The sequence below is a fragment of the Oenanthe melanoleuca genome, chromosome 4 (genome assembly GCF_029582105.1).
Source record: "Oenanthe melanoleuca isolate GR-GAL-2019-014 chromosome 4, OMel1.0, whole genome shotgun sequence".
NCBI classification, from domain to species: Eukaryota; Metazoa; Chordata; class Aves; order Passeriformes; family Muscicapidae; genus Oenanthe; species Oenanthe melanoleuca.
In genome coordinates, this window is record NC_079337.1 from 50,513,550 (window position 1) to 50,540,485 (window position 26,936).

The 26,936-nt window shown below is 35.0% G+C and overlaps 1 long non-coding RNA gene across 3 annotated transcripts in view; it reads right to left on the bottom strand.

Moving 5' to 3' along the window:
- Positions 1 to 913: 913 nt before the first annotated feature.
- The window catches only part of LOC130252841 (uncharacterized), a 31,913-nt gene continuing 5,890 nt past the window's right edge, over positions 914 to 26,936 (bottom strand). Inside the window, exons 1-4 of one of the 3 annotated variants that reach the window (XR_008840449.1) lie at positions 14,314 to 14,385; positions 13,947 to 14,132; positions 9,061 to 9,146; positions 914 to 2,170 (exon numbers count right to left, since the gene is read on the bottom strand). This is a non-coding gene — a long non-coding RNA (uncharacterized LOC130252841). Of the gene's footprint in view, positions 2,171 to 5,289; positions 6,361 to 9,060; positions 9,147 to 13,946; positions 14,133 to 14,313; positions 14,386 to 26,936 lie in introns of those variants that run through there. The other 2 variants (XR_008840448.1, XR_008840450.1) reach the window with 2 other exon arrangements.

The following is a 26,936-nucleotide window of genomic DNA, read 5'->3' on the forward strand; positions in this document are numbered from 1 at the left end:
ATACATGTTAGAACATCTTAAATGTAAGAGATGCAATTTAATTTTACTAGAATAATTCTCTTAAAAGTATATGCCTAACCACCTTTTTTAAGTGGAGTTCACCCATTTTTTCTCTTGCATTAAGTAATTAAACACTGATTGGCCCACAGCAGAAGGCAAAAAGTGAGTTTGATTCTTTTTAAACTATTTGCTGGCTGAGAAAATAAAAAGTGGCTGGGAAAATGAAAAAATAACACAAAAAGTCAAATAGTTGATGCAGCTTTCTAATAATTGGCTTATCAAATTAGTAGGGATAAAACAGTCACCAAAACACTGATTAGCTTCCCCAAATGAGAAGAAAGCTACTTTACTAGATAGGTAAATATGTAAGTATGGAACTTTGAGGTTTGTATTTTGATGTTCCAATTCTGTTTACATTGCACTCTGTGTAACTAAATCTCTAATATCTTATTTGTATCTAGATCTAATTTTTCCAAAATTCAGTACCGATTAAAGTGTGTATACTTGCATTTGCTTGCTAAGTTTTCTTGAACATACTTTTAAATTATCTAATTGGGACATTTTATAAGTGATAAACCCTATATGTCAGTAAGAAAAATACAATATGTGGTCCTTATGATTTTAGTTCTGAAACATTCTGTGGTTCTGTTTTACAATGAATTATGCTTCTGATAGTACTTTTCACAAATTGTATTTATTAAAAGGCATGCTTAATATATTTTACAGTCTCACTGACATTATTTTCCATTTAAAATTCAGATAAACCATATCAGTTACTGCAAACATCTTCAAATAGTGGTTGAACAGCTGATACTAATTTTTTATGGATGAACTGACCATTAATTAGACAGATTCTTCACTCATGGGAGACTGGGCTAGTTAATTTGTAAGAGTAATTATTCTGTTTTTGGACTGGGAGAGTTAATCTCTTTGCTGATTTTTCAAATGTTATGCTGTTACACAACCCAAAATTTAGCAATTAGTGTACTGTATGAAGTAAGAGATCCATGCCATTACATATATCTTTGTATGAGGAGAAACATGTGGTCTCTCTGAATTAATCAAATGTGCTAACAAATTACAGTGCATAATTACAGGCATCTAGAGATGTGAGACTGCTAGCAATCAGACACTTGGAATGCTAAGAGAATAATTACATCTTGTGGTTTTGTCTTGGAAAGGATTAAAAGATATTCTACCAATCTGTATTATTTTGAATTATTTTACTGCTCATTAATGATCATCTGGGGAACAAGGGAAATAAAATATTTTATTAGTCTTTCTAGAACTCTACAAAGTACTTTCAAACAAGGTATCAGTGAATATGACAAAGAAATTAAAATATGAAAGTAGAGGGAAATGGGAGAACACTCTCTCAGCTTCAACTTAAATTTGTAAAGAGGGTTTGTAATAAAAAATTGTGACCTAGAATTTAACCCACTTAGATGGTCAAGAAAACCAGCTAATATAATTTTTTTTTTATTTCAGTAAAAGTTTTGTCTCTCATAGGATCTTTTGGAACAAAAGTTCCAGGATTCAGCTGGATAAACACATAATGGAATGGGTGAGCAGCTGGCTCATGGATGAGGCACAGAGAGTTACAGTGAATGGGGTGACATCAGAGTGGTGATCTGTCACCAGTGGGGCTCCACAGGGCTCCATCCTCAGCCCTGAGCTCTTCAACACCTTCATAAATGCCTTAGACACTGGAATGCAAGGTATACTAAGCAAGTTTGCAGAAGATATAAAACTATAAGGAGCTGTTGACTTCCTCAAGGTCAGGGAGACCCTGCAGAGAGACCTGGACAAGTCAGAGGGCTGAGCAATCACCAACCATGTGAAGATCAACAAGGGAAAATGCTGGATTTCGTACCTGGGGTGGGGTTACCCTGGGTGTATGGACAGACTGGGGATTGAGATGCTGGAAAGCAGAGCAGCAGAAGGGGATGTGGGGATCCTGGTTGGCTGAAAGCTGAACGTGAATCAGCAGTGACCTGGAAGGCAGGAGGGCTGAGCGTGTCCTGTTGTTTCAGGCACATCACCAGCCAGCCAAGAGGATACTGGTAATGTCCCCAGGGATCAGTCTTGGGTCCAGTCTGATGATTCCAGATGATTCCAGAAGACCCACCACAGAACACAGCTAAGCCCATCAGTCAAGCTGGTGCTGCCTCTAGGACAACATATTTAAGAATGAGAAGAAAATTCCAAATAGGCAGAGAGAACACAAAGAATGAGAAACAGCGGAGGGAACACCACAATCACAGAAAAGAGGAGGAGTAAGAGGTTTTCCAAGCACTGAAGGAGGTATTTAATTTGCAGTCCAGGAAGGACCCACATGAGATTAGAGGAAAAGTGTGAGACAGAAGGAGCAACAGAAGTAAACCACTGTGCACTGACTGTGAACTCTCCCCAAGTATTTTCACTGACTCACTGAAGAGCTGAAGGGATTGCAGCAAACTTTGGCAATTAGGAATGGAAAGAGATGAGAGGTGAGAAAGCTGTGTCTCTTACATTTCTTTAATGGCTGAAACAAAAATCAGGTAATTTGAAGAACTATTAAAAATAGACAAACAAACAAAATTCCTGACATTCTGATGATAAACCTCACTTTACAATTATACCTAAAATGTCTGCCAGATTTTTTCTACTTCTGAACTCATGACACTGAGTGAATTTCTAAAACTCCTTTGTTTATGTTTTAAAGAGATGGTCTCAACTATATTTTCTTGAATGTGTAATCACCTTATGCTGGGCTTTCTTTGAAACCAAGAAAAAAACAAAAATTAGCAAAAATTGATATCAAACTGTCTGTGGAGTCTGTGAGAATAGGAAAGAAGATATCTGAGGAAAGATGTTCTTCATTCTAGTAAATACATGCACAATAGACTTGTTCATTTGTATTTGTATGCATTTTAATTTTGCCTGTAAAGTACAAGATTGATGCCATTCCTTCTTTGTCTGTTTCTGGAGGACAATAAACCTATGTCTGTTGTTTTTGAAGTGAACACATTGTTCTGTACTATATTTTAGACATATTTGTAAAGCTAAGTATTTTTGTTGACCTAATTTCAAAAGGAAATCAGCTTTGTTTAGAATGTCTTACCTTTCAGTGCTATTTATAGTTCTTTGTAAGTCAAGCAAAAAATGTATCTCAGGTGATTGTTAGGATACAGAATACATGGAGCTTGGTTTTGCTCTTTTACCTCAAATATAATTTTTGACTTTGAGCAGTGAATGGAAAATGTGACACCTTACTCCTTGGGCCCAGGATTTGGGTTTTTGATTTGTCTTCTTATTTTCAGTGTAGGAGTTTTCTAAAGAGCCTATATGAATACTGTCCTCCTTGTAAACTCTGCCTTAACTCAGCTAACTCAGAGCAAAGAATTCTGCCAAATAGTGGTGCATGGGAGCAAAAGTGTCAATTTTTAATTCCTATACTCTTTAATCTATTTTGGAGCATTGCTAAAACATCCTCTGTCAGCTGAATACACTCTTACATATTTAGTTAATCAGTGATTCAGATTTCCATTTGTTTAAATCCTCTTAATGGCTCAGTGTAGGAGTTATTCTTATTTCTGTATTCTTCTCTGTCTGATAACAGAAAACATTAACTGTGGAAGTGTATTTGTGACTGTTCTCTTTAAAGATATTTTTTTATTTTATTTTAGGAGATTATTTTATAATGTATTTCCTTGAATGAAGACTGCCTTATTACATGGATTGATAGAAAACTGTCTCAAAATATGCTATTGACAGACCACTGATCTTTTCAGAGAGAGGAAATTCAGACACCCAGACTCACTTTCATCCCTAACTTAATGCTTCAAACAACAGCCTGCACTGTGGGACAACTATTAAAGGGAAGAAGAAAGTCATATATGAAAAGGAGAGTGTTTCCAACTTTCCTGTTTAATCTGTGACTACATAGTTAGGAATATAAGATTTATGGGGGAAAATGAGAGGGAAAGTGAGAAAAATGAGAAGCAATGTAAGGAAGTATGATACTGAAAACAAGTAGCTAGTATATTTTGGCAGGATCGAAAACTGAGTTATTCTCTCTGCTGCTAAAGTTATTTTTGAATTTCATTTAATTACCACTATTGAAACTATAATACCAGGAAAATATTTTTTCACTACTCTTTTACTAAGAGTAATATGACTGAATTTTGGAATAATAAAACATAGCTCCATTTTGCTTTTTCTACATAATGTGGATACCTTCTAATGCTTATTTCATATTGATTCAGGGCACCTCTCTCTGTGAGGAATTTGCAGATTTGTTTCTAGATCAACATGTTTTGAACCAATATTTTCCTGAATGCTATTTGCTTGTTTGATGTGGTCCTCTGAGATGCCAGCTTTTTATTATCATGTCTAAATAAAGTGCTTTGAAAAATTTTCATGCCAAAGAGAAATAGCAAAGATGGGTGAAAGATCACTGATGATATGCTACTAAAGAACCAGCCTACATTTCTGTGGATGGATTCAGGATTTGAACTGTATCTAATATTCCAGGTGATAGATAGTCCTGACAGGTAGATTTGTAGTTTGAGATGAAGTTGCTAGCTTTATGCCTCTGGCTGAATCCAGAATGACCATCTTCTGGAAAGTAATTACTTAGACATCATGTGCAGAACAAATTTCTTCATTAGAAGAACAACTTTTTATTAATAGCCCAACTTTGTTACAGAGTTGGCCTTTACTCAATAAAGTGATTGCAGAGAGAGGCTCTACTTTAAGTGAAAATTAGTCTGACCTACCTTGTGCCCATTAGCAAAATTGGTTGTTCTCTTCTAATCAACTGTGTCTCTTTTTCACTCTGTTAAAGGGAAAACCTTACCATACAAACCAAATGAAACAAAGATAAATTTTTTCCTCACTGTAGAAATAACCATATGTTAATTAAAAAGTTGAAAGAAAAATTACAATTGGAAAATAAAACAGGCTTGTCTTCAGGGATGTTACCTCTATTCCAGAAGAATGAATAGGGCAAAATACCTCAGAAATACAGGAGTGAAAGGGAGTTATAGCAAACATACCACAATAATTTTGGAGGTTAATTTGTAGTTAGTAATAGACAGATATATTCACAAAAGCTGTTAGTGCACCATTTAATCCATGTTTTTAATAAAATCAGTTTAAAACCACTCAAAGATTTTTAAATTCATATGGTTATTTTTTTTTTCTTGTTTCTTCCATGTTATTTTGGCATTAGGCTACTTAAAACCACGTGGTGAAAAAGATTAATAGCTCTTGGATTGTAATATGAGAGCAAGGTGCATAGGCCACTGTGTTTAAATCTGATGTTGTCTAGACCAAATGTTTAGTTGGTGGAAATCAAGGTATATATAGGTATGCCACCTTGGATTAAAGTGTAGCAGATGGCTGCTCCCATTAGCTACTGCCTGTCTGCTGAAATGTGTTAAGTGGTTGTTTGAAGGTTTTTCAGACCTTTTCAGCAAAGTAAAAACCTTTAGTAGGGACCCAACAGATGCTTCTATACAAATGGATGTAACATTGGGAAAAAATAAGAGGAGTTAGAGATAGTTGCACATCTATAGGGCTATGACCTTTTGGCAGCATGGGGACATGGTGGGATGGCTCCTCAGGAGCAATGCATGCCAGCAAAGAAAAAGTCAGGCAAAAAAGACAGGATGCCTGCATGAATAAACAGTGTCCTTCAAGACATCCTTGTCTCTGAATTGAGGAGACATGGATTTGGCAGATGGAACAGTCAGTGGATAAGGAATTGGGTGAATGGGTGGACTCAGAAAAGCTACAGTCAATGACTTGATGTCCAAGTGGAGACTAACAATGAGTGGCATTCCTCAGGGGCCAGTATTGGGTGTTACACTGTTTGATATCTTTTTTGGTGACATGGAGAGCAGAACCATGTGAGACCCCAGCAATTGCCAATGACACCAGGCTGTGTGGTGCAGGTGACACGCTGGAGGGAAGGGATGCCATCCAGAGGGACCTTGACAGGCTTGAGATGAGGCTCTGTGTGATCCCAATGAAGTTCAGCAAGGCCAAGGGTTAAGTTCTGCACTTGGGTCAGGGCAATCCTAGTGCAGGCTGGGAGACAATTAAAGAAATGTGACCAGCAGGTAAAGGCAGGTGATTCTCCCCTCTACTCTGCTCTCATGAGATCCCATCTGGAGTGCTCATCCACTCTGGGGTCACCAACATAAGAAGGACAGGAATCTGATGGAGCAAGTCCAGAGGAGGGCTGTGAAGATGTTCAGAAGGCTGGAGCCTCTCTCCTATGAAGACAGGCTGAGAAAGTTGGGGCTGTTGATCCTGGAGAAGAGAAGGCTCTGGGGAAAACCTTATAGCAGCCTTCCAGTAAATCAAGGGTGCCTACAGGAAGAGTGGAGACACACTTATGAAAAGGGCATGTAGTGACAGGACAAGAGAAAATGGCTTTAAACTGAAAGAGGATGGGCTTAGATTAAATGTTAGGAGGAAGTTCTTTGCTGTGAGGATGGTGAGGCACTGGAACATGTTGCCCAGAGATGTGGTGGATGCCAAATCCCTGGAAGACTAGCTGGGTCAAGCAACCTGGTGTCCTTGCCCACTTCAGGAGTATTAGAATTAAATAATATTTAAGATCCCTTTCTACACAAACTATTCTATGCTTCCAAGATTCTGTGATCTAACGTAAAATAAAATCAGAGTATTTTTCAAAATAAAGAAACATTGAAGTAGACTAAATATGAGTGAAATTAAGAGCAATATACAGAGTACACAATTCTGGCTAGACTCAGAAATTTAGTCATCTTTACCCTGTTTTTTGTTTCCAGAGATAAATATCTGTGCATTTGAGGACTCAGGATATGAGTGAAGAAACTGTGAGGGACCAGATCATGTGCACCAAACAATTTGACCTTGATCAATAGACCCCACTTAACTGCATTACTGAGACAGTGGAAGGAAATAAATAAAATAAGATACAAAGCCCTATGCACTTATCAATATTGCAAAATCCACTTCTTCCAGAAAAGTTATTAAAAAGATTATGATACCTTCATTTTGATTTTGGCAAATAATATATATGCAAGATGGAGGAAGACAGTATTCCTTCACTGAAGCATATTAAAGTATTTCCTTTTAAATCATGTAGAAAATAAGGATTCTGTTTGAATTATATAAAAGAATAAATAAGTCTGATTCTAGGATTCTTTTTAAAAGAGAGGGAAAACCAGATTTTTGAATGTGGATAATTTGTGAAATTTCTCTAGGTCAAAATTATAAATATATTTGGAGCTTACTTTTAAGGGAAAAAAGCATCTTAATAGACAACCTCCAAGTACAGCAAGAGACAACTTTTTTTTTTTTTTTTCAGCTGAAGAACGTATTATATTTTATTTGTCTCAATAAGTACAGAATAAAGAAAGAAAAATCAGACATTGTTGGACCGAGTTGGTGTGGTAATTAAAAAATTACCTAGTTTTGGACTCAGGAACTTCATGTTTCAAATAAAGATTTGAATGTGAACGCTGATGATGATTGTTATGAGGCAGTTTTCCTAGTTAGGCTTAGAACACAGGAATGTGTGAATACCTGTGGTAGGTGTTAGAGATGTTCACGTCCTCATAAATGTACCATTTCAACACTGACTGTATATTTATCTAGGGCAGCATAAGAACACAGCCAACATATGATGTTTCATCCTAATGCTTACCCATGCTCTGTCTCTTTTCAGCTCTGAACTTTCTAATTCAGAGTCTGCTTTGTAGCTTTTAGTGAATCTCTAGCATGTGGTCAGGTCTTGACACTTTCAGACTTAGTAAGGTTTTGATCTTTTCTATATCCTGTGGCAAATTCAACTTCTTGCATTGAAGTTGATGAAGAAATTATTTTTTTTTTAAATCTGACTGTTAATACCTTACTGATACATTCTAAACAGTTTTTTTTCTTTAAGATATAGTGAATAAGCTCCATCCACTCTGTTTTATCTACCATTTTCTGATTGTTGAGATTTCATGTTGGCAAGAAAATTAGTTATATAGTCAGTCATACTGTAACCCATTGAATATAATTTTTGTAATTCTTAGTAAAGGGCCACACGATTTTAAAGTGTGACAGATTTTAAAGGAAGTGACAGAGCAGTGTGTCAGAGAGCTAGCCTCAGCTCATTTGGGATTTTTTTTTTTTTTAGCAACTGGCCAATCTACACATCTATTGTGACTTCAGTTCCTTGAATTCCTGCTGTGGTAGAAGTCTTACATTCGACATAGTCATTCCATAAAACCAATTACTTTTGTTAGTGTCATAGGATAGTAAAGACCACTGGCTGCCTAGGATCTGGGAAAGCATCAGACATAAGGATTCATCACAGGACTGGCAGGGAAGCCCTGAGGCACTAGGGTTTGATAGCTGGGGCTGCAGGATTCCAGACAGCTCTAGATGGAGGGAAAGAGTAATGACACCCCAAAATTTCAAACCCCAAAAAGAGGATCACCTGCCATTTCTTTTCAGGCATGTTTGAGGAAGGATAGCAGCTGCTGGGGCAGGAAATGCAAGAAGGACACAGGAGACACAGGAGGACACACAAAATGGGAACATGAGAAAGTATGTGAAGAGGAGTATTTGGAGAAAGGAAAGAAAGAATGAGGGAAATGAGTGGAAAGAGAAATTTTTGGGAGCTTGTAAAGAGATGAACCCCTGAAAAAAAGTGCTTTCTGATGGATGAGGGACACCCCTGAGGGATTGCATCCTTTGTGCTACCTGTGCTGGGGCAGGTGCACCTCTGAAGCAGCTGTGGACCAGAGGCAACCCATGGCAGGGCAGGGCAGGGCAGGGCAGCAGTATGAAACAAGAATTAGCTGCAGAAAGAAATCTCTTTGTTCTGTTCCCAGCCTTCTGCACTGTCTGTTTCGTCTTCAAAAGGGTTTGGGGGGACCAAGTGTAGTGTATGGAGAAAACAAGAGTGATTGAGACAAGAAAAGGAGAAGAGTTGGACTGAAGCTGAGTCTGGACAAGGGAGGGAAGGCATTTCCCCAAATATTTAATTAATCACTACCTTAACAAATAATTAAAAATAAAGAAGGGACATACCCCTCAGGATGTCAGTTGTTTCCTGTTATTATAACTCTTCTCTTCTTGAGGAAAACTGGTGACATAGACCTTAGGACCTAGATGGACTTTATAGGGATGAGCATAACAGGGAGAGAAAGATATTTTAATTTTTCTTGTACAGCAACAAAAAGTTGATATTACTAATGAGGTTTCTATATTCATTTGGACTATGATTGCTGGTATAATTATTGCTTTCTTTAGCCTGATTATATTTCTGTTTTTATAAACAAAAATTCTTGGCTATATGTATTTGTATTTAAATATTTATGATGCCTTTCCTTTTCCTCATACTAAGATTTTGATCTTTGGGATGTTTTTGTTGTACTTTTGATCTTTTTTTCCATCTTCTTTTCCATTGTTATTTTATTCTTACTGAGGCAAATGAGACAGAATTTTGCATAGTACTGAAATTGCAGGATAATATTGAGTTTGTACATGGAAAAGTACACTTTCTTTTTTATTTTTTTTTTTCCACTAACTTCTAATATCCTGATTTGCTTTTATGGCCACTCCTGAATACTGAGCTAATGATTTTGGTGATAACAGCTTTTGTAACCCCTAACCATGCTACTGAGGGGCTGATTGTCAGCTCAGAGCTGATCATTTTTTATGAGAAGTTAGACTGGTTTATTAAATTTTTTATTAGAATTATAAAGACAATTATTATTACCCTTAATCTTATCTTTATTCATATTGAAGTTCATCTGCCATTTTAGTAGCTAGTTTCTGTTAGTTCCTAGTTCCTTCTACTATTACTTACAACCAGACTTTATCCTTACTATCTAGAATAAACTCCAGCAAACTTTGTCACTTTGTCACATTTGCTAAACTGTACATCAATATTTTCACAGGTCATGTCAGTGTAACTCATCCTCAGTTACTCAGTGATTGGTGGTCACCAGTAGTTGACCTCTTTTTCCTGTGAGAACTGACTTTTCCTACCTTCATTTCCTATCCTTCTCTAAATAATTTAATATTGCAAAGCTCTTTTATGCCATTGCTGATCAGTTTCTTTAAAAGTATTTGGTGAGAACTTTTTCAAACCTTTGGAAACCTAAGAAGATTTTATCCATTAGATTACATTTGTCTTATGGGGTATTTGAGAAAGCAATTTGATTTTCAGTGACGTTCACAAAAAGCCATAAGGCAGTCATGAAATTTTCTGATGACAGAAAATTAGAAGTTAATACCAATACTGAAGTGGTTCAGAATATTTGATAGAATTAGATGAAATAGGTTGAAATTTGGGTGATCATCCATTTATATGATGAAAAAAAAAATGCTATAAAATGGGATTTTTCTTTTTCAAAAGATCCAAAGTCAAAGAAATTAACATTCTGAGCAATTACAGAATGACTACAGTACTAAGGGCAGAATGGGAAGAGATGAGGGGTGGGACATACCACAGGCTCCATCAGAAAATTATTTCTGTTACAGAAAAGGAAATATCAATAACATTTTACAAGGTATTGCTAAAATCCTGTATTGAATCCTTTATATTGTTATATTGTTATATTTTTTTTAAAGGTGAGGTGACCAGAAGGATAAAACCTTTATTGAAGTCAACTTATGGAGCACAGAAAGTTTTGTAAGGTAAAAACTGGGAGAGGATATGTTTTGCCTTCCAGAAATAAACACCAGAGAAAAGGATGATTTAAGTTAAAATACTTTTGCACAGGAGCAAACAGGTATAAACTTTCTGTGATCAAATGTAGCTTATAAGTTTCAGGAATATTTTTCAGCATGAGGGAAATGGGATAATTTCATGAATTCTTTTCTGATAGCACATAGTCTATTACAAAAAAACTGTATGCAGCTGGAAGGTATCTGTGACCTTTGGGTGAATGAGTTAAGTAGAATTATATTTGCTTGCCTCTTCCTCCCATCCCCTCTCTTCCTTTTTTCTGTCTTCTTTCTCATAAATGTTTACTTATATTTGTTTAAGGGCATCATTTTGGTTCAATTAAGCATAATGATATAGAAACTTGGGGTGGTCCATATTGTGATTGAGCTTTGGAAGTTTTTTTGGGAACTCTGGAATCATAATCTATCTATCAGTGGAGAACATTCTCTATGTGTTAATGCATTCTTATTAATAAGATGATCAGAATTGAATTAGGTTATGGAAAATATAGAAAACTGGAATACTAAAGAAGGAGGAAATACAAATATATTCATAATTAGGTGTAAAGCATAAAATCTACCAGGAATAGCATAAGTAAAGTTTATTTAAACTGAGGAAGTAAGAATATTGTTGATCAGAAAAAAAGTATTTTCTTCTAGTTGCTCATGAGTATAGTTATACTGTACTTGCATGGAAATTTAATTTAGGATAGTTCTACAAAAGTTTCCAATTATAATGTAGTTATTATAATGTTAAAATATTCAACTTTTTCCAGACTATACTTTACTTCAGCCTTTGCATGCAGTTTACCATATTTGCATGTTCATGGAGTTTAGTTGCACATTGCTGAGGATGCCACTTAGAAGTCACTCTCAAATCTGAGATTTTGCGTGGACAAAGAGGCTAAGAGGAATTTGACACAAAGTGGCACCTTGCCACTTACAGAATATACAGAGGACAGAAGGAAGATTAGTCACATGAAGAAGTAACAGGGAAAGAGCATTTGATCTTGTACTCTCTGCCAGAAGTGTTGAAAAGAAAAAACATGAACCAAAGAGTGACTTTTCTCCTTGCTGCCCTTCATGTCACCTCTTTCTTGTGAACTTTGATTTTTGACATTTTTCCGATGAGATGGAGTTATAAGGATTTCCCAGAACTTTATGGCCCACAGCAGAAGCTTAAATAAAAGCTGAATTTTTCTGTCTCTTTCCTCTTCTAGCTTGAAGGGTGTTAGTCATGCTCTGCCTTTCAATGAGAAACGTGGCAAAAAGAGCATCATGCAGAACAGGAATGTCATGATGTAGTCTGACTGATACATTCCAACAGGAATGATGCCCTGCTGATGCTGATACCCTTTGCCATTTTAATATATGTCCTTCAATGTTTTCCTCTTAGAATTGTTGCATTTTTAATTAAAAAAATCCTCATATCTATTTTTCTACGGGTTTTCAAGTATTTTCTACAAGTATTCAAGTTTTCATTTCAAGGAAGTGTTCGTGTGGGTATCCAACAGATGTCTAATATTCCTAAAACCTCTTAAAAGTATTGAAATATTAAAAATACCACTGCATTGGAGAAAATATTTTAACCAGAATGATGATTGCTAAAACACTAAAGGAAGTTTGTCAGTTAAAAGAATTTAGAAGAGAACAACATGAGGGACAAGCCTCTGTGAGTCCTGCCTTTTCTTAATTTATGTGTACAATGACAAGTTTCAAGATGCAACAATCTTTTGTTAATCTTAGAAAAGACTTTTTAAAGGAGAGGTGAGTGCTCTGGTCCATAAAAGGGGAGGAAAATTGTTGCCTGAGATCCAATTCTTCAATGAATTCTTGCTACATCACACTCATTAATACATTTATGATGGTGCTACCATAGACTAGCTAGGTAAGAGATGCATAGCATAGAGAGAAAAATTACTCCCAGACTAAGTGCCTATAAATAAGATACAAGAAAGGATCTTTAGCTTGGCAAAGATCTAAGAATTTTCACTAATTCTTATATAGCTGGGAGATAATATGTGAATACTGAACATATATGCAGTCTGAATCAGTCAACTCTTGCTTTCTTACAACATAATTGACAGAGGGCTGTGAGGAGGAAAATTTTTGTATGATGATTGTTATAACTTAATGAACCTTGTAAGCTGGTAGTGCTGCAGCTGAAAATGGGTGTATTTGAACTTGAAAAAATGGAAAATAAAGTATGAGGTTTTAAAATTTTCTGGGGTGTCTAAATAGTCAAAGTGTTTCTCCAGGTAAATGGTGAAGATGGTTATCTTTGGTCTAAGCAGAAAAAAAAATTAATTTTAACTTAGTCCAGTTTTATATTTTTGTGGCCTATTTTGTGAGCTAAAGCCTGTGGAGGCCCTTATCTAAATATTTAAGTTCTTATCATTGTTTTATTGAAAATTATTTTGTTCCACAGAAAAGGCTTCCTTGACTCCTTTTTTGTCCAAATGGTTATCTGACACAGTCTGATTTTTTCAAGGAAATTGGCCCATTCCACATCTGTCCCTTGACTACCTCTTCAGAAAACAACAATAAAAAATTGTATTTTTTATTTTTGAATTGAAATGCAAGAACTAGAACCTGAATCTTTTATAATATTTGTATCAAAAGGACAATTCATTTCAAGAAAATAGGTTGGGGATCAAAGCCTGCTTTTATTGCAATTGTGCCTAAATGAACAGCTCAAACTTCTGTCAGCCCTTACTTGGTGTACTACCAAAAAAGACAACTGAGGAGATCAGCAATGTATTTAGGTAATTTGGGCTCCTAGACTGAGACAAAGCAATCATTTTATACCTGTGTGTGTCTACTCCCTTTCAATATTGCTTGTTTTCATTTGTAGGACAGAATGTTCTCTTTTACACCCAGTAGAGTGTAGAAAATTCAGTCAGCAATCTTTTCCTGATCCCTGGAGCTCTTGGCACACAGGAGGAGTAATCTGAAAATCCTGTTCCTACTAAAATTCATTTAAGTGAAAAATACTCAATAGCTTGTGGGATCATGACTTTTGTATAATGTATTGTCAATAGCAGCTTAAATGGGAATGTAGCACATTTTCACATGTAATTTGTATCTTGTCTCCTATTTTTTTGGATAATCTGGATCACATAGAAAAAAAATATTTTTTTCTTTAGGAGGCAGGAGATTGCAGCTCCTGCTGAGTTTACAACTAATAGGTGTTGTAAGATAGTGCCTCAGAGCATTGATAGCACTGATTAGAAATATCTTACCTTTGAGAAGAGAAATGACTCCCACATTCCACTAACTTTCAAACTCAGCAGGAACACAGAGCCAGGAGCTATGGTTTCTTTCATATTTACCTCTGTCCTTGTCCTTGTTTAATAACACTGTCAGTCCACATAGAGAAAACTCCTTTTAGGTTTTCTAAGCTAGTCCCATAAAGATTGCAGAAAATCCTAGGAAGAGTTTGTGAAAAAAAATTGGGCATGGAAACATCAAAGTGAAATGAACCATGAAAAGTTTCAGCTATTAAAAATAAAATGAAAATAAATACAATGAGGATGAATCAGGGATGGAAAGAGAGGAGGAAGTGTAATTAAGATAAAACTAGTGACTTTCTCACAAGGAAACACTTACAAAAGGAACAGTCATGCCTTCCTCACTCCTCATATTTTGCCTGTGGACCTCTTGTGTCAACACTCATGACCCTGTGTCTGTGCTGTAGGAGGGACAAGCAAACTGTTGTAGCTGAAAGTTCATCGGTCATTGTGTTGGTTTAACAATCAGAACAGATTAACAGATTAATCAGAACTGATTTAACAATCAGTAGCTCATAGAGGTCTAACAAAGTGCAGAAGGAAAACCTCAGCAGTGGTAGATCTCAGTCATAGCCCTTCAATCAGTGAGGAAGGCAGAAACTCAAAATTAATGGTAGAAATTTAACATAGCTCAGAAAAAAACAAAACAAAACCCTGCAAACCTGATAAAAAGTTTTGACAATTGAACCTGGAAATGATAGTTTAATGAGAGATGTGTGTTTTCAGTCTGAAGAGGAGAATGATAGGGACAACTGTAATGACTATCTATGTAAATATATGAAAGGACAATATAAAGGTGAAAGGAGCAATTATTTTCAATAGCCAACAAGTACAGAATGAGCAGTAATGAAACAAAAAAGAGTAGCAACATTTTATAACCTCTGATGTGTTCAAAATCCATGAAGAACTAATTTCACAATATTTTTCTGTATTTAGTGAATATTATCAATGGATTTTAAACTTGAAGATACTGAGGTAAAATAGGTTTTCTCGGTTTCCCTAGTTCAATTAATGTAAAACCCAGACTAATACTGGAAAATATTTGTATTTGTTTTCATTATGAACATATCAGTGCTCAAGATAGAATCTAAAAAGGGACTGACCATTCCTAAATGTTGAACACATACACTCCATGTATACTGAAAGGAAAACAAACACTTCACAATGAATTCTATAGAAAAGAAAATAAAATGCCAACTTTCTACTTTCTTGGGAAAAAAAAAAAAAAAAAAAAAAGAAAATTAAAATAAAAATAAAAATTAAGAAAAAAAAAGAGGTTAGGTTGCCTAGAGTTATAGTCCATAGAAAGAATATTAAAAACAAGGATTTCATTATTTCATCTCTCTTACAAACCCAGTAGCTTTACTGGGACTGCTCAGAGACAGTATCTTAGGTTGACAAGAGTCTTTCCATAAAGATAAATCCTTGGGAATTTAATCTTAAGGACTGAAGTCCTTCCATTTAAATTTTTATTTCAAAGAATATATAACATTTTTTAGGAGAAAAAAAAAAAAAAAAAAAGGTTTTTTTTATGTACATACAGGAAAAAATGCAAAATACATTTTGATATGTTCATATTATAGAGCATGTATGTTCATATGCAGAGATATTTTCGTATTTCAACAAAGGTCAAAATCTCTTCATTATCTTCAAAGGTGCTAGAAATTAATTTTCATATTTTATATTGTTGTTTTAATCAGTCGAAATAATGACATTAAAGCCTCTTTTAGGGCATCTGTGTAGGGTCCACAGAAGTGTGTTAGATGTTTTACAGTCACGCAAAAATATAAGCTGCTACTTTGAAGTGATTTCACTTTAAGTAGACAGTCTGCATAAGGAAGGGAAAAAGATATTTTTAAAAAGTAGCATAGAATTATTTGCCTTTTCTCCTATGCTTTAATAATTTGCTCTCACTTTGGTTTCACTTAGCTACCTTAGAATGATATAATATTGCAAGGTCTTTTTCTTCAGTTGATAAAAAAATAACAATATATTCAGACATTGACATCTCATTGCACATTTCAGGAGTCTTTAAGTAAGTAAAAAAGTAATTTTATCTTCAGCTGATTATCTTCTCTCTACTTTATTATTTCTCCAACCTATGCTCCTTACTTCACCATGCTTCAATTTAAAGCTGTTCTCATTATACCTGTCAGTATGCCTTGTCAGGGACTGTTTTGTCATGCCACCTGATTAGGAATTTTTTTACAGATTAGACCAAAAAGAGGTTCTGTTTTGAACCCACTTGATGAAGAAATTGAGATTTTTCTCACATGTGCATCCCTTGGATGGAGTGCCAGTGCATTAAAAGAGAATTAGAATATTGTGAAGACTGGGCTAATTTACCATTCTCTTTTAATCTCTGTAAATGCTTTTAGTGCTTTTCACTCTAACATCCATCCTTATGCCAAGAAACCTTTTGAAACCCTGAAGCATAGGACTACTAACACCTTCAGGCAACAGCTTAAAGAGAACTGCAGACAACTTCATTTACCCAGTTATTTGTTCTAACTTGATTAAAAAAGCAGATGATGTAACTTTTTAAATTCTTAATAAAGAATTGGAAGTTAAGTTTACTAGGCAAAAAAATAGAAAAAAATTACAGAAATAGGTAGCTGACTTGAGCTGTTTGAAACAGTTTAATTCATGCAAGTACTTGGAGACATAATGTGGTCACATTCATACACCTGATATTGTTATAATATTATTAATTTTTTTAACCACTTAGCACAGAATCATTGATTCTGCAGGTTTATTCAGGATAATTTGAGTGCTAAGCATGAATTCTGGAGAACCTGTTGTGGACAGACTCTTTCTTATGCCCAGCAAAATACCATGAGTGGCTGAAATTCTGTCCAGTTAATATTTGCAAAGATATGGTCAAAACATTTTCTGTTGTATGGCTTTAATTCCACAATATAGGGAGCCACAGCTGAAGACCATCTGCTATAGCAGATAACAATGCACTGATGCTGTCAAATCTCACGAGCAGAACAGGATTGCTGACCTGCAGAATGCTAGAGCAAAGCAGATGTAGTGACTCTATCTCTGGCCTTTACAATCCTTTGCCTGCTGAAGTAACTTCTTTACAAGACACAAAAGTTGAATCTTCTGATATCAAATCACTAGATGACTTAATTGTCATTATTGTCATGGTTTTATAATCCCATAAACCTGTTGTAATGAAGATAAGTAATCACACCTAATGATTATTAGAAATGCATCTGCCTGAACCCATGTTCTGCTCTCCCCTATCCAGTTGTACACTTGCTTGTACAATGTTCACTACTCAGTTCAAATTACTTTCAAGCTGCATTTCCAAGTTTCAATCCACAAATTATCAACAATTTATCAACAAATCCTTACTTAGAGAAAGAATGTCTCCTATTGACCCTGGCAAATCATGTCCTTATCTTCTTCATACTGTAAAGGTTGACTGCAGTAGTAGCTCTTACTTCACTTAAAGCACTTATATGGACAAATTTGTAAAAATTGCTTTTTCCTCCTTTTTTTATAATGAGGTAGAAGTATTGGACTGTAGTGGTTTTGCTTCTGTATTTGTTTCAGCTTTCAAAATTGTTTAGATCAAAAGGGTTAATAGTCTTCTGTAGTAAAAAATAAATAATATTTTTTGAAAAATTAATATATCTTTATATATCTAGTTCAGGAAGCTTTATATATCTAGTTCAATAAGTGCGAAAATTCCACATGTCCAAACATACCAACTGTGAAGTTTGTTACAATATTTTAAGAATCAGTGTTTATTGAGAAAGAAAAGAATCAACTGAAGGATAAAAGAAAAAGACTGTGAGAATGACAGCAGTATTTTACTTGTCATGGAAATTTCCCTTCATATTTTGCTTACTTGGTTTTGTTTTGGAATTAAGGTCTGTGGTGTGAAAGATTTAGTTAATCTCATGGTTGATCTCCAGCCAACAACTAAACATCACACAGCTGTTTGCTCATTTTCTCCTGGTAGGATGGGAAAGAGGATTGGAAGGGTAAAAGAAAGAAAACTTGTGGGTTGAGTTAAAGACTTTTTAATAGGTAAAGTAACAGCATCATGCCTGTGCAAAGCCAAATAACAAATTCATTCACACCTTCCCATGAGCAGGCAGGTGTTCAGCCATCTTCAGGAAAGCAGGGCTCCATCCCATGGAATGTGGCTTGGGAAGACAAACACTGCCACTTCTAATCTCTCTTCCTCCCTTCTTTTCCCCCCAGCTCTGTTCCATACAACATGGAATAACCCTCTGGTTATCTGAGATCAGTTGTCCTGGCTGTGTCCCCTTCCAAACTCTCCTGTAGCCCCAGTTTCCCTGCTGGTGGGTGGTATAAGGAGCAGAAAAGCTCAGTGAAGCTCTGCAGTGATGAAAACATCCCTGTGTTACCAACCCTGTCTACAGTGCAAATCCAAAGCACAGCCATAGGGGCTACTATGAAGAAAATAAATTCTAAAAATGAGCACACTTAGTCACTAGTGGAATAAATTTGATACAGAAAGACTGCAACAATACTGATGCTAACAGGCCATTTTGTATTTCACTGCAGTATCTTTTTCCATTCTGCTCAGAAATGTCAAAAATTATTATAAGGGAAAATTAGGAAATTGTATATTGATAAGTTCTTCACAAGCTTTTCTGGGTTTTTGTTTAGATTTGTTAAAAATGAGCTGTGGAAAGTAAATGGCTTTCACTAATATATTTTGTTTCACAGGACCAAAGTCACCACAAGAAGCTTATAATATGTATTTAATGTCACTGTTCATTGTATTATAATTAGTTATGCTGAGTCATTTGTGATAACTTGGATTATCTTGCTGCTTCAATAATTCAATTTTTAAGACCACCACTCTCATGAAAATTGCCAGTCTGTTTATGAACTGCTGTGAGTTTTGTGATATCTAGAATTGCAAAATCTAAAATTTGGAAATTCTCTTAAGGCTCAGCAGAAGATATAATGCTGGGAAAAAGCAGAAGGCCCCTGTCCTGGAGAAGTCTGGCCAGCCTGTGTGCATTGGAATTCAATTTTCCAGAAAATATTGGGTAAATTAAATTTTTGTAATATAATAATAAGACAAATATCCACATAAAACTGTTCTATAGTGCTCTTAAACAAAATACATGATTTTGCAGTAAAAGGACTCTTTTGCTTTTTTGTATTCTTCATTTGTGACTTATTATTGTGTTTGAATTAACGATAAAGATATAAATGACTGTATGGTACAACAAACATGGGGAAAAATGAATTAGAGACTCATGGAAAAGACCAGACTCTTACTATCATGATGATGGGGGAAGAGAGTGTTCCTGGAAATAGTTTTATGAGCATCTTTAAGACAACAACAAAAGCCTGTACACTTTAGACAGGTCTGTCCAACCTCAGTGCCTGTAAAGATTAGGGTGAATTTCCTTTTGAAAAACACTTCCACATGTAAAATAAAAAGCCATAACCAAGTAACCAGGTAAGACAAAACGTGGTAACTAACCTGGTTGCTTTCAACAGTGCATTGAGTGGCAATGAGTAGAATGAAAGATCAATGAATAGAATATGTCTTGCAGTAGGATTTCTGTGGTTTTCTCTTTCAGCATGTTCATTTGGAAGTGAAGGAATTGTGGGCTGAAGAATTGGATTGATAGAGATTTGGATGCATCACAAGGGTCTAAAGATGGCAATCAATGCCTTGATGGACATTTGGTGATTGGTAACAGGGTATTTCTGTGTTGATCACTGCATTGATATTCTACTGTATAGTGAAGAGCCACCTTGATGACAGGTCAAAATACATCTTCAGCAAATTTGTGGGTGATGCTAAAATTGGAACAGCAAACACAGCAAACACTGGAGTTTCAGCCCAAACAGATCTTGACAAACTTTAAATTGATCAGCAGAATTCTACAGGGAGAGACTGAGAGAACTGAGCTTGTTTACTGCAGTGACAAAGGTGTGAGCCAAATGGCAGATCACAGCTTCTTGACAGAGAGTTAAAGACACGATGGAGTAAAGTAAAAGATGGTAGAGGCAGCAATTGAAATTATTGCATGGAGTTCAGACTGAACATTAGAAAAAAATGACGTTTTCACTAAGTAGAACAGGTAAACAAAAGTCTCCTTTCTTGGAACAGGTTTACAAAGCTAAAAAAATCGTGTTTCTGAAAGGAATGAAGGACAACTAAAAGAATCAATAATTTCTTATCACTGGTAGGGACAAATATTAGAAGAGAATGGTGTGATACAACACAGAGAATATAAGTAAAAAAAAATGGAATTGTATGAGAAAAGAAAGGTATATCCTGTGAAACTCATCTAGATACCGTTGAATGTGTTTGGGAAAATAGAGAAAAGATGAGGGAGCGATATAAAAATAACAAAAAATATTATCCTAGTGGTTATGTGAACTGGAGTGGGCTTAGCATGTCACAGGCTGAGTAGAAAGTATCTTACATATGTAGGGCAAATGAAGGAAAGCAAACAGAAGGCAATCACAATTCTAGGTGGGTATGTGAGGATTAACTGTTCTCATCATAGCTGATTAATGAAGAAAATAGAAACCCCTGTAGAAAAAGAAAGGACAAGTTCATTTTTGATGTAAGAAAACAGCCTTCTGATGGGCTACAGCTGACTGAAAAAGATATGAAAAAAGATCACAGATTTCTTAAAAGAAAAAGAACATTTTTATGGTTTATACTTTTAAGTTTATAATGAGACTGAAAACAAAAAATATTTTTAGGCCTTCAGAGGTTTGCAAAAAAACTTTTTTTCTTTCTTTTCTAATTACAGGAATGGAGCAAATTTATTAACTATGACAAAATCTTAAGTTCTTTGTCCTGCCAGCAAGTGTGTGGTACTGTGAGGTATGTAGATTAATTAAAATCACTCTACAGTCTTCTTTCTTCTTTATAATAACTTTAAATGCACAGAAGAAATTGAGGCTAAGAATAGCCAGATCATGTTATATATTGTCATTTTCTGACTACATGTGTATAGAGAATCTTCTAATCAAATTGAATAGACAGATATGAGAATATTTCTTACTGCCACTGTGCAGTTTTAATGAGAGTAGTTTTAGCAGAAAAAAAAAAAGTTTTGTAATTTAGAGATATTTTTCATTTCCTTATTAATACATCTATTAATATTTTGGCATGTTACCTCTATTAATAATTGTGCATATGTCTTTTTTTAATAAGTAAACTGGTGTTGGAAAATAAGAACTGCATGGTTAATTACTTAGTTTTATTTTATAATTACTTTTTTTTTATAATTTATAATAATTACTTTATAATTTTTTTTTTTTTGCATAGCAACTCTTAAGTAAAATTTAAGCAATACTTGTTGTATACCTCAGAGCTGACAGTCTTTATTCTAGTTGTGTCCACAACAAAAATCTCTTAGAATCTGTGCATTTTATTTCCATGTCTGCAAAAGTTAGGTAGCAGTTTTTATCCCTGTACACACTGTATGATTATGAGTAACTTACAATGTAGAATAGAAAAGTTGAAAACTTTTAAGATGGACCTTGATAAACTCATAAACAAATTAACTTACAATGGCATTTATGGTATCAGGGGAAATAAGCTTGACCTTTTGGATCTTTAGGAATGTTATGTTATTAACAACTGCTAGTAACTTGTAAGATTTTGAAGAGAACTGCAAGACTTACAAAGTCTGATAAAATTTTAAATGTAAAGATAATATAAGAGAGGTAATGTGTTTACATGACTTCTTTCTGTTGTGCTTTGACTTTATTACTGGTGTTGTTTAGCTCTGAGTGATTAGTTCATTAACATTCCAAGTAAGTTTGCCATTGTATAAGCCTGGAAAGACAGGTAGAGAATAGATAGAAATACACTTCTGTTGTGAAGGACTTAAATGTTTCTTTTTGGTTCTGCAGGTGGCATAATGAGTGTAAAGTGGTCAGAAAGTAGAAAAGAGTTTGGTAGTGTTTTAGCAACCAAGGAAAGAACTCTTTTGTTGTGGTGTTTTGGAGTGAATATCTTGAATATTGCATTTGATGTTAAAAGCCACATTCCAAAAGAGATATTGACAAACTGGATGAAGTTCTGAGGACAAGTTTTAAAAGCAACAACCACCCCTCCACCAAACAAACCAAAGGAAAATCCCCAAACCATAGATCGAGGAGATGGAGGGATTGATTTCTGAAGAAAGATAAAAGAAGGAAGCATGTAGAGCTTGACTCAGAAATGAAAAGGGGCAGAGAGAATTAGCATGCTACAAATAGCCAATGGTTTGAAGTATTAAGTTAGAGAGAAATAATTTAGTGCAGGACAAGATGATATAGCAAGAATACTGGCATTAAATTAAGGAAAAGAGACTGAAAACTAAATGCCAAAACAACCATTACATAGCAGCTGTTGACTGTCTGGATCTAAATTGCAATACAATGACAGTTTTACACTACTGAGGTTGATCTTTAACCATTTATATTAAAAAATATCACAGAGATACATAACAATACTGAATCAGAAGAATCAGAAATTAAGATTTTTGGTGATATGGTGAATGGTTTTATTTTATCATCCAATAAATCATCCTGGACTATGTTATGCCAGCAGGTGGAGGGAAGTGATCTTTTCTCTTTATGCTTTTTAATAAGTTAGTGCCTTTGATTTTTTTTTTTTTTTTTTGTGAATTGCTGCCATGAACCTATACACACTAAGGTGTCATGAGGAAGAATGAAGAAGAAAATAGTAAAGGAAAATAAGGAGAGTTTTGAAACATGAGAAGAGAGAGAGAATAGAAGCTATGTGAACAGATCATTTGGATGCAGAAGTAGAGGTTGATACTGTCAGGGCCCTAAGGACAATATCAGGCCTTACTGTCCTTGCTCAGCCTCACTTGGGGCCTCTCAGTGTCCCTGTGTGGGGTTTTGGACCCCATTACAGCTTACTGGGGCCTTCAGTCCCTGTCCCAGGGCTGGTGTCCAACCCAGAGCCCTGAGCATCCCCCGACCAAGCCCACCTGCAGTCCATGCCCAGCCCTGGAGTCAGTCCCTGCCCTTCCCCAGCTCAGGGGACACCTGGCTCTACCCCCAGTGACCCTTCTCCCCTCCTGGCTTGGGCAGTGGGACAGCACTGTCTGCCCAACCTGGGAATTCCCCAGGGCTCCCAATTCCCACAGGGAGCTGCCAGCTCACACCTCCATAATGAAGAGTATACTCAAGAGAGCAACTTGTAAGTGGGTGAGAAGGGATTCTTCTAAGACATAAGTCATTTGCCTCAGGGGAAAGAAAAATACTCTCAGCTGTTATTCAGCTCAGTTCACAGACAGCTCTCTCTTTTAGAGAGGTGATACATTGCATGCTATTTTTCTATGACAAGTTAAAGTTTCCTTTAACTGCTTTTTTCAGAGCAGAATCGTTTTCTGCTAACATGTTTTCTGTAAACTTGTAAGGTCTTCTTGGAATAGCATTTCTTAAAACTGTGATGTTTTCATTCATATGGATAAAATATATGTACACTTTGATAAGATATATGTACTTAGCTATACATTTACATTAGTATTGCATTTACATTTGCAATGCCATTGAGCAAAAGTTACAAGTTACAAGACCTTGAAAAGTTTCCACAGCATTGAGAATTCAAATAAGTTTTGAAAGTTGCTGTACAGAAACCTGCCAGTATTCTAACACTTGAATTTAAAATGGCCAAGATTATTAAAAACAAGTAAATCGTGCTTTAATATTATATTCATTTCACTTTTTTCCAGCTCTTTGAGAACTCTTCAATTTATTGCATTGAATCAGTGTCCTTTGAAAAAGACCTGATTATGCTGCCTTTGCAGTTCCAGAAGTCATATTTTAAAAAGGTCAAAATGTTTATCTTTATACAGAAAAAGTCATAGCTACTTATTGGCCTTAAAGTTGTTTCCTGATCTGTTCCCCTGATGTTAATTTCGGTGCTTTGGGTTTCTTATTCTCTTTTTCTTATAAGCCTGAGGTATATGCTTTTGATGTACATAATTCAAGACAAATAAAAATCAAACCAAATAGAAATGAGCTCTTTGATCTTCTAAATAAATTGCTAAATTAATCTCTTTTTCTTACCTGTAGTTTTTGAAAAGGACACTGGTGCTTTTGATGTACTGACAGAACAAATTGCCCCTTAGATACATACCTCAGTGCTCTTCTAGAAGTACTGTTTTCCTCTCTTTTTCACAAAAAAAAAGTCAAACCTTGGCTTTCTAAATGATGATCACCTTTCCAATGGCGTAAAGGAATCACAGGTTTTCCTTTTATAATTATTTTAACCTCTTTGATTTATTCCTGAACACTTCTGCTGATAGCTCAGGGAACAAATTTTTATCCCTGTAGAGCATGGTCCCATGCACAGCTGATAAATATTCCAGCCCTACTTGTACATGTATGGCAGAAACATTACAGCAATACAACAGAGCCTTTTAAAGTGGTTTTGTGTCTAATGGCATTGAAACCTATTATTTTAGTTAAAGATTTGCTATTGGAAATCCTGTCTCCTTTCAAATGCTTGTTCCTCTCACTAGTGTCAAATTGTTTTATGGTCTTAAAATGTGGGATTTTTCTGGGAAGATATAGATGCAAAGATAATGACATATTTATTTAAAATTAATTTCTGTTTCTGGTTTAGGAAGCATAAGGGAAAATTTTTGACCACATTAAATTTTTGGGTCATTTTAGTGATTAAAAAGAGTTAATGAGAAATTTGTCTTGCTGAAAACTTTCTATATAGGCATAATAGAAAAAGAGTTGTCTTTATAATGATGAAAGCACCAGCTGGTGCTTTCTAGTTGGATGAAATATAGAAATTTAATTTCAGTTAATGAAACATAAAACCCTAAAGACTTGTAATATATTCATTTTGGTAACTTTTGAGAAGGTGTTTTTGATATTTATCTATTTTTACAAATTATTAATGAAGTTACTCTAATCCTAAAAGAATTTGATAAAATATTTATGAGGTTCTTTTGTGTTACAGTCTTATAATTTTACATTTGTTGTAAATGGAAATACATTTGACTTATAGATAATATAACAAGACTTTTGAATTCCATAGTTAAAATATGCATAAGGTCATTAATTGAAATTATACTTAGGCACAACCAATGCTTTCTCATCTGACAATCTTTTTATTTCTGTCATGAGAGAAAGCTGTATATTTTGGTATAAAAGGAAGAAAATCTTGATGGGAAAATATTGATTTTTAAAAATGTTTATTTTTTTAATAAATTATGCTAACTATTTTTCTTAACTTCTTTTCATGTAAACCTCTGTGTTTTACATAAATATTTTTTGTTGCAATGGTGAAAAATAGAGTAACCTGTTTTGTTAAAAGAAAAATGACATCCCTCAATATTTTTTGTGTATGAAGTATCCCTGTTTTAGGTATGAAGCTATTTTGTTGTAGAGACTTGGTAGCTTTTGACATATTTCTTAAACTAATGTTTAGTCCAAGGTTCTAAATATTCATTGTTAGAGGTGACAATTAGACTTGGAAGTATGTGACAGAGGAATGGGCAGGCCCTGTGATGATAAATCTAGGCAGAATTTTGGGTTTTTTTTCTCTATATTGCCTTCAACAAAGTATTTTCAAGGCAACTCTCTCAATCCCTTGATGGAATAAAACATCAGATAACTCATAAGGGAATTACCTCCCTGCTGTATAAACTCTTTCCTTTCTATCAACAACAATGTTTGTTACCCAGTCAGCTGGTGTGAGAAGGAGTTAATATCTTTGTAAGCATTTTTAGGTAACATTGCCTTTCATCCTGTACATTCTTCACAAAAGGAGAGCCCATATCATGGCCATCTAATTTGCTGTTCAAGCAAACACTAAAAATAATTTTGCTGCTTCTTGCCTACTGTCCAAATAGGCAGCTACAACATTTTTAAAAAATGCTCATGGATATTTATGTTGCTCATAATTCCTATTACATGGACAAGCTTTGAATTGGGGCCAACCTGTTAATTTTACCCAGGAGAATTCCAGCAGAAGTGGGACACAAAATTATCTTGTTGACACTAAAAACTAACTAAGCTGAGTCCTTTGTTGTTCAATATCCCTTGGACTTGAAGAGTTCTCATTATTATCCATAACAGAATTTTGTGTAGTAAACAATACATTTGTAGTTTCACAGCTGATCTAAAAAAGTCACATTTGTATCTATGCAGTGTTTTACTGATGCCTGAGCCAAGAAGCCCAACAGCACAGTTAGGCTGATTTATTTATTTATTTTTTTTTTTGAGTAAAGCTTGACTAGAAACTTGTTTGCTTTCATTCCTAAGTTTTGGTATCATGAAGAAGTTTAAAGGCTGTGACTGTCAGGGCTCTTAAAATGTTATCTCGTGTTATCACTGTTCATATGGTTTGTCCAGCAACTACTGGTTATTCTGTTTTCACTCTCTTGTTTTCCTAGTGCAGATGTATTTTTATATGTGCAATTGAATGCTCTAGAGACTTAAGTCTTAAAAGTGGAATTATATTTTTAAAAAATGAATTCTTTAACAACTATAATAGTATTTATTACAGATAGAGAGTATTTATTTACAGATAGAGAATATTTTCTCTGAAAGAGAGCTTGAGAGACACATTTTATGAAACATTTTGTGAGTCTGCTGATTAAAGTATTCATATGTTCCCAAGACCATTTAAACCCTCAGCTTCCTAAGGAGATCTAATATTGGGCTTCTTAAATGCTTGTGCACTTTTTGAATCTGACTGCTGTTCTGTATAGAAATATTTTCCTGTTTTTACTTAAAACTGCATCCTGCAGCAGCATGGAATCAATTACACTAAAAACTGCAGTAGCTAAAATGCTTTCTGTCCCATTTTGGTTTTTTTCAAACAAAGGTACATTTTTCTAATTGAAAAGTTGCTGGCAGGAAATGTTTTACTGACCCTAATCACTTAAACTACAAACTTGAAAAGGGAGATCAGTAGAGAGTATTATG